The sequence below is a fragment of the Pseudorca crassidens genome, chromosome 6 (assembly GCF_039906515.1).
Source record: "Pseudorca crassidens isolate mPseCra1 chromosome 6, mPseCra1.hap1, whole genome shotgun sequence".
In the NCBI taxonomy this organism is placed as follows: Eukaryota; Metazoa; Chordata; class Mammalia; order Artiodactyla; family Delphinidae; genus Pseudorca; species Pseudorca crassidens.
The window spans coordinates 85475392-85483693 of NC_090301.1; the positions used below are offsets into that span (position 1 = coordinate 85475392).

The following is an 8302-nucleotide window of genomic DNA, read 5'->3' on the forward strand; positions in this document are numbered from 1 at the left end:
TCACTTTTATCCATTCCTAAAACAGTCTTATTCCAGGGCAAAGAATTACAGTTACACTTCATTCTAGTTTTGTTAAGGAAAAGAAGAATACTGTCTTCAAATCACTTGAAAAAAAATATAGAGGAACAAAGGAATATAAATTCAGAAAGGAAACTCAGGAACATCCCTACACTCACAGAAAACATCATGGTGTGTTTAGTGACCAAAAGCAACCTAGACCTTGGTTTTTACCTCTCTTCTGAAAGATACCACTTCCAACACAAACGGTATTTCCCAACCCTGTAGTGCAGCCCGGGATTGGTGCAGACAGAAAGGGAGAACACCGGCTATTGAATAACCCTTAACCACTTCCTGCAGTCCTGAAACATTCCGTGGAGGTCTACCACTTCATTATTGAACATGCTTAGAAAGTGTGAGCTCATGCGTTTCCGGTTGAAGGTACACCTAAGCAAGAGGGGGAAAAAGAGAAGTACAAACCACCCTGCCCAGTTTGTTTTAACACTTAAAATGCTGTTGCTCAGAGAGTACGCTTGAGAATAATCAGCCTCACATCTAAGTAGACCCTTTTTTTTTCTTTTCTGCATTATAAAGTGTTTTTATATTATCAAAGATAATTCCATGAAAAAGAACATTTCGCTCGCTTTACATGGTGAGGGAACAGTCGAAAAAAATCTTCTCAGAACACGAAGTGTTCTGACCACACTAGCTGCTTAAAATGTACTACCTTAATTTTAAAAATAAAAGTGGGAATAATGATTTGTACAAATACTTTTCAAGGAATTGCCATGATCCCTTGAGTCAGATGCCTTCACCTACAAATCGGCCTATAACTCTGTTATAGACCTGGCCAAATTATAGCATACTTGGTGTCTACATTGAAATAGTCATTCTTCAATGACTTCTTCTTGTTTTCATTCTTCAATAAAACTCTCCTATGGCTTAGGAGGAAGAACATCTTGATGGTTGTAACACTTAGAAAAATAAAAGCTGTTAATTAATCTACCATCTGCATCTTTTAGATGAGAAAACTGAAATCTGCATAGCCTTGAGACCACACTGGTTGGTTGTTTCTACCCCACAACGATCTAGAAAGCAGTTAAGAATAGACTGTCAGAACCCAAGTCTCCTGACAATGCTCTCTACAACACATCACAGTAAAATCCTCCTTCAAATGATGTGGAAACATCAAAAGGAGTGAGTTAGTCTCCCTACTTCCTGCAAGAAGTCCGTTCTGGTCTACAAGAACTCTTCCATGCAAGAGTGGAATGAAAATAAGCTACTTTGGAAACCCTATATTACTCTAAGATGTCACATCATCATCTGAGGGCAGTTAACCACGTCTGGACTAAAGTCTCCTTTCACTGAGAGCCAGAGACATTCTCAATTTTGAGAAATGCTCTTTAAAAATGACTAGCTGCTGTTCATACATATTACCCACTAGTTCATCCAAGATTTTTGACAGTGGTTATGTCCACTGAGGAGCTGTGACTCCACTGAGCCTCTCCACTCACAATTTTCAGCCTGAACCCACTGTGTGAGTCCCCAGTGCCATTCTTTCTCTGGTCTTTTTCCGAATCCTATGGGCACTGAGCAACCCAGAGGTGGTCAGAGGAAGAAACAAGGTGTAAGAGGAGCAATTGGAGATCATAAATCTGCAACAGGAAAATTGGAATAGACTGAAATAGACGTAAGAAAATTAGAGAGTGGAGGAACCTAGACACTCTCTCACTGAAAGTCCTGCTTTTTTCACAGTCTGGGGCTCAGAAAGAATAAAAGTCCATATTATCCTGTAGTTATTAGCAGGGCTGAGAACATAAGCCAGTTACGGCATACACACTCTTATTGCTTCTACTGATGCTTCTACTACCTCTATTCTAGTCTATTTAGTGGTCCTGGAAATAATAGTAATAAATAACAGTTACAACATTGATAGTTATTCAATTTACTGAGTGCCTACCTTGTGTGAGGTATTATAGGATATACAAAAATGAACAAGACAAGATTACTGGCCTTAAGTTTCTTATACCCTGTCAGAGATAGACTTACCCAAAGAAGGAGAATGCTGAGTTCCAGGTTCTATAGCAAATGTACCAGTATCAAAGTCCCTAGCAGTCTCCCTTTTATACCACAGTGTCTCCCTTTTTTAAACACAAAATAACATCATTCCCTCACTAATGTGCATCTTGTTGAGTGACGCTATATGAGACACACTGTTCCATGTCCTAGGGATTCAGTGGTGATCAGACAATATCCGCCCCCACAAGGGACCTACATGCTAGTGGAGAAGGTGGAAAACAAAACAATTATGTAAGAGAACTTCACATAAGACTGTGTTCTGTTGAAAATAAAAGAAGGTGCTCTAATAGTGAATGAGATGGAATTGGAGGACAGGCAACCTCAGCTGGAGCGCAGGGAGGGGAGTGTCAGGAAAAATCTTTCTAGGGCTGTGGTGTCTGAGTTGAGCCTGAAGGGTGAGAAGAAGTGAGCCGAGTGTGAGAGCCGGAGCGAGAGCGTTCCAGGAAGAGCAGGTGCAAGTACCTGAGGCAGACATGGGTTTGATTTTTTTAAGACTAAAAACACCAGTCTAACAAAGCATGTAAAAAAGGGACGATGAAATCAGACCAGTAAGGAAACAAGTCTCAGCCATGTGAATGATTTACAGTGTGATCTCCTGTAAGGAAGCATTCAAGAACAACTCGGCAGATAATATTCAGAGAATTTTAAGGAATGAGACTTCTTAGGTCCTTTAGTCCCATGCCATGATTTCATCGGTGAGAAAATGGAGTTCATTAATCTGTCAGGTTTACCTTGAGGAACTCAGAAGACATGGGCTATTATTCCCAGTAAATAGCCCAGAAGTGAATTTAGCAACCTGTTTGTGGTCTCATCATAATTCCCTCCCCTGTAAACTGGGCAGTAGCCTTCTATGCCCCTCTGAGTTTAGAATGAGAGAAATCTCATTTCTCAGACTCTCACAAAACAACCTGCCTTGCGTCTGGTCATGGGCAGATCTGTCAGCCTGGAAAACAGAAATGATTTGGGGCCAAACGAAGTTTGTATTTTGGAAACGAAAGCACTAGGTACAGCAAACGGGCCGCCACAGTGGCACGCTACCCTGAAAGCCCCTTCCCCAGTCAACGCGGCCCAGTGCAGTCCCCACAGTTGCCAGTTTGCTCAAAACAGCTGTGCTAGAATCAGGCATGAGCAAGGGCCCCAGCCATCTCCCCTTCCCCTGAACTTCTAGAAAATACAAAAACTCACAGAGCTGAGAGAGGAGCCAGTAAGAAGTAAAGAACATGCAGCAGGTGGTACCATCTGTGCCCGGCTAATTCCAGCCAAAACAATCTGCTCCCTATAGAGTTCCCAGTTGTGGAGAAGGGAAGAGAATCTGCCAGTGGCAGAGCCAGGGGAGGGGGAGTAGCAGGGCAAGTGCCGAGGCTATTATTCAGACGTTCAGCTGGTTGGGGAAGTAGATTATTGATGCCAGTGAACTATTATCTCTCTCCTTTTCTCTTTACAACCACTGTGGGAGATTCTTCCAAAGTCTCACTAAGCTGGCAAGTATCGGATCCCACACCTGTGAGACAGACATGTAGGCATCCCTGTGAGTCTGTCACTACTGAGATGGGAAGGACAAACATTCCACAGCAACACTAGGAAGCACAGCCCACACCAAGATGGAAAAACAAGAGGAGAGGGAGGTTCTGTTTATTTTATCCTATTTTCCTAGCAACCGAATTCTCTCCCTCTCGCCTGTTCATTCTTTGAAAATCATCCACGGTTTAGAATGGGATCATATTCCTCATTGTTGATCCCCAGGTTGGCATCTTCTAAAATAAAATTCTTCTACTTGATGGACTTCCTCATGAGGAGCAAATCTTCTCTCCTGGCACACTTACAATCATGGGATGAATAAATGCAAGCAATGCAAAGGTAGATCAAATTGTCTGTGGTAATAACTTTCCTTTAAGAGAGAAGCAGATAGACAGGAACCATCCTTCTCATAGGTGGAGGAGACAGTGATGACTTGAGGGTCATAGAAAGACCTGTCCACTCAAAAAGAAAATGTTACCCGCTGCAAAATTTCCATCAGCACCTGTATGTTAAGGCACTGTCTCCAGGAAATCATCTGTTCAATGCAAATACCTGGGAGGGGTAATATTTGCCTATTGTCATCTTCCCTTAGATTAATTGATCAGTTCATAGCTGAGAGTTGAGTCCTGAGGGAGTGGGGCCCAGGAAAGTCCACTTTTATTGGGAGAAGAGAAGGTTTGGATTCCAGGTGAGGACCCAGAAAAGTGGGACCTCACGTGTCCCTGAAGGAAGGGAAGATGGTGCCTGATACTAACCCTCCGCTTGGGCTGAACTGTGCCCCTCCCCAAAAAGGTATGCTGAGGTCCTAACCCCTGATACTTATGAATGTGACCTTATTTGGAAATAGGGTATTTACAGATATAACCAAATTAAGATGAGGTCATTCGGGTGGACCCTAATCCAGTATGGATGGTGTCTTTATAAGAAGAGGGAAATCTGAACACAGGCACAGGCAGGGAGAATGCCATGTGAAATCAAAGAGACTGGAGTGAGGCAACTGCAAGCCAAAGAAAGCCAAGGATGCTGGCCGTCACCAGAAGCTGGGACAGAGAGGTAGAACAGATCCCTCAGAAGAAAGCAGCCGCCCCCCAACCTTGATTTTGGGCTTCTAGCCTCCAGAACTGTGAGAGAATAAGCTTCTGTTGTTTTAAGCCACCTAATCTGTGGTACTTACAGCAGCCCTAGGAAACTAATACAGGCCCCAAACAAACCATGGTGAGGCTTTCAGTTTTCAGTCTCTGGGTTGGTCTAAACATTCAAGATCAGTGTTTGATCCAGCCATTCTCCTGGTGCCTGGGCTTTAACACATAAAGATCAGCAGGAATATCCCTTATAGTTTTGAGATGCGTGTCATCAGGAAAAAGACAAAGTGCTTACTCTTTTACCCAAATGTCTTCTATAAGGTAATCTTTTTCATTAGGATAATTAAATTCTTATTTGAAAGGGCACCAAAGTGCAAGCATTATCGTCTGATTTCCTGTAAAGTCTTTTCCTGCCTCCTGTTCCACATGGTGTCCATTAACAGGAGAAGCACCAAGTGAGTCAGACGTTATGGTTATAGGTTTGCGGCTTGTGTCAGTGCTAAGAAGAGGGAAATGAGAAAGGAAAACATAAATTGGGAAACAGTGTCAGAGGGCAGGCCGAGATAATGGAAGTACCAGAAAGCAGAGGAAAAGGGTGTTGTGTGGGAACCGAAACCTTGCTTCAGGTAGGAAATGTCAGAGAAATACAGTAACGTTTTTAAATGAAAGGAAAGGGGGGTGGAATCCAAGCAGTCCTTTATTGTGTTTTTTGGCAGTCTGAATTCAGTACCAGAAATGAGTGAAATGTGCCCTCTCCCCTGATTCATTACTGCTGTAGGATCTTAACCATTTTCAGCCCCAAGTCTCTTGGGAAATCGGCTAATAATTCCTGTGACGTCTTTACATCACTGAGATCTGGGGAGGATCTTGGGAGTTCTGTGAGTAAGACAACATGAAAGCCCGAGGCAGGAATGAGTCAGCTGAGGTGTGTTTTGATGTACTGATGTATTGCTCTGGTAGCCAGTGGCCTCAAGCTGGGAATCAGTGAGACCAGGTTCTGGGACACATTCTCAGATGTGGCTGTGAACTCCGTTCTGCCCCATTACTCCTTGCCTACCGCTGCCCACCTACCCATGAGTGGACCACAGAAGGTGCAGGTAAGAAAGGCAGGGGATGGTTCACTGAAAATCTCTCATCTCTTTCCTAAGAAAAACACACCCAACTCTACGTCTTCTTCACAGAAGCCAGCATGCCATCCTTTACATTGTATTTCTAGAAGATGGTATATCATCTTAAAAGGCTGGTTTAATTTGCTTTTCTCCAAGCTTTGTGGTATTTTTTATATGCCATTAGTCAGTTATTGCATGTTACTAGCAATAACAGTCCCACCTAATGTATTTAATTTGTTTTGAAAATCATAGCACATCTTTACACACAGAAGAGACAGCTTTTAACTCCATTGATGACTTCCTCTTTAAAAGTCCTCCTTTAAATCTCTAACCACAGTCTTCTTGGTTTTCTTCTTACCCACTGACCAAGCTCTGCTTTCTTCAACTCAATCTTTAAATGGTAGCGTTTCCAGGGTCCCTCTGGGGCTCTCTGTTCTCCGCGTTCCGATCACTGTGCTGAAGTCTCTTTTTCAACAAAGACTCAAAAATGCACCTTTCCAGTAAGACTTTGCTCCTGTGCACTAGACCTGCACATCCAAATGAATACTGGACATCGCCCCCTGATTGTCTCCAAAGCACCTCAAATTTGACATGTCCAAGATGGACGTGGCCGTGTCTCCCTCCCGCCCACCGTCCCCCACCTAAAACCTGGTGACTGTCACTTCCTGGGTCACTCAGGTGGAAATCTTGAGAGTCATCATGCCATATCTCTAAATGGGTTATCAGGTCTTGTGAGTCATAGCCCCTGTTATCTCTCCTACTTGTTCCTCTTCCTCAATCACCATCATCATTCTGTTGTTTCAGGCGTACATCAAATCTCAAGAATTGCCCTAAATAGCCTTTTCACTGGTCGCACTGGCCCCGGTCTCACCCAAGGTGCTTCCTGGCTCTAACACAGCAGGGAAGAGAGCTGTCACTGAGGGTCCATGGAGGAGCTGGCAGATAGAGGAACGCCCCCTTTTAGGCTCTTTAAAGATATGTCTTGATATTCTTCACATATGACTTTCTGGAACATTGCTTCCTCACAGCCTTAATAACTGTGATGTTGACATATCTCCTTAAATATGGTTGAAAGAATGTGCTCAAGAGAAATAACTAGTGCCCTTCCCTCCCCTTGCCACCTGTAAATATGCTTGTGGTTTTATCACCTTCTAACTCATTCCACATTCTGATATTGGCCAAAAGTGCTCTTTTGGTACTTTTATGCTTTCATGTCAATCTTCTCCTACCTAAACGTGTGAGCTTTTTAAAGCTGGCACCATCTTATCTGTAGTCCCACCTCTCCGTGAGTTATTGCCACCAAGTAGATATTCAATAAATGTACACTGATTTAATTCACTGGTGCAAATTTGATTATGCAAAGCCTTACTTTAAAATCCTTCAGGGGTTCCCCAAAGCACCCAAAATACAACTCATACTCCTTTGCTTGGTTCACAAAGCTTTCATGTGTTGGTTCCTCCTTGTCTCCCTTTCCATCACCTCTCACCATCTCTCCTGTTGCATCTGCCTGAACATACCTCTTTTTTTTTGTCCTTCAGAACATAGATCAAAGGTCACTTTCTTAAGTCCCTCTTTCCTGAAACCCTAGTCTTAGATGTGCATCTCCTTTGGGCTTCTGTACATGCTTCGTGAATGCGCTATCCAAGGGTTGGTTTCCCAAAGGCAATGTGTTCCTAGAAGGTCAAAACTGTGAACATTCTGACTCCAGCACCTACTACAAAGCTGGAGACCCAGAAAGAACCTGGAAAATGTGCGAGTCCTCTGGAAAGAGATTTTCAGCAACATCTAGTCCCCACTGACCTTGGTCATTAGCCAAATAGAGGAATAATTCAGTGACAAGAGAGAAAATAACATAGAAAGTGAGCAATGTAAAAATAAGGAACTGTGGAAGGACCCCAATGCAAACCAGAAATGTGTAATTTAACACACTTGAAGATTTTTGAAAACCGTTTACAGGATTATATTGGGGCACAGATTTTACCCACATAGATTAACAACTTCATTTCTCACATAACCACTAATTACATACAACAGCAACAACGTACACTGCTGACATCCAGATATTGATCGAATTGTAAAATTACTGAGGCAAAACTCACTACAATCCAAGTGAGGTGGGTTAAAGGGGAACATGAATAAATAAGCCTACTACCTAATGCTGAACGTGAGCATAGCCTTTAAGCTATTTTAGCAACGACTCAGTTGGGGAACATGAACTAAATAAAAGAGAAAGAAGCCCAAAGTAATCTGAGATGCATTTTCTTCAACTTCTCTGGAATTTTCAATTACCTCAGTTTCCTGACAAAGCTTTGCTGATGTCAGTAATTTACAGTAACAATCAGCAAGATAACAGCAGGTTTGTGTGGGCCAGAGGTAAATTGGGGTCTGATATGAGTAATATATCCTGCACTGAAGGACAGTGGGAGGCATGAGAAAAGGCACAATTTCTATTAGTGATTTTTAAATAAAATGAAAACCACATGCATATATCACAGAGCAGGTGAATATGCAGTCCTC

General features: G+C 42.7%; 1 protein-coding gene across 2 annotated transcripts in view; it reads left to right on the forward strand.

Annotated features, from left to right (window-relative positions):
• Positions 1 to 5243: 5243 nt before the first annotated feature.
• The window catches only part of GTDC1 (glycosyltransferase like domain containing 1), a 493504-nt gene continuing 490445 nt past the window's right edge, over positions 5244 to 8302 (forward strand). The window contains exon 1 of one of the 2 annotated variants that reach the window (XM_067742033.1): positions 5244 to 5302. The gene's annotated coding sequence lies outside the window, so the exon portion shown is untranslated. The remainder of the gene's footprint in view (positions 5303 to 8302) is intronic. The other variant, XM_067742037.1, reaches the window with a different exon arrangement.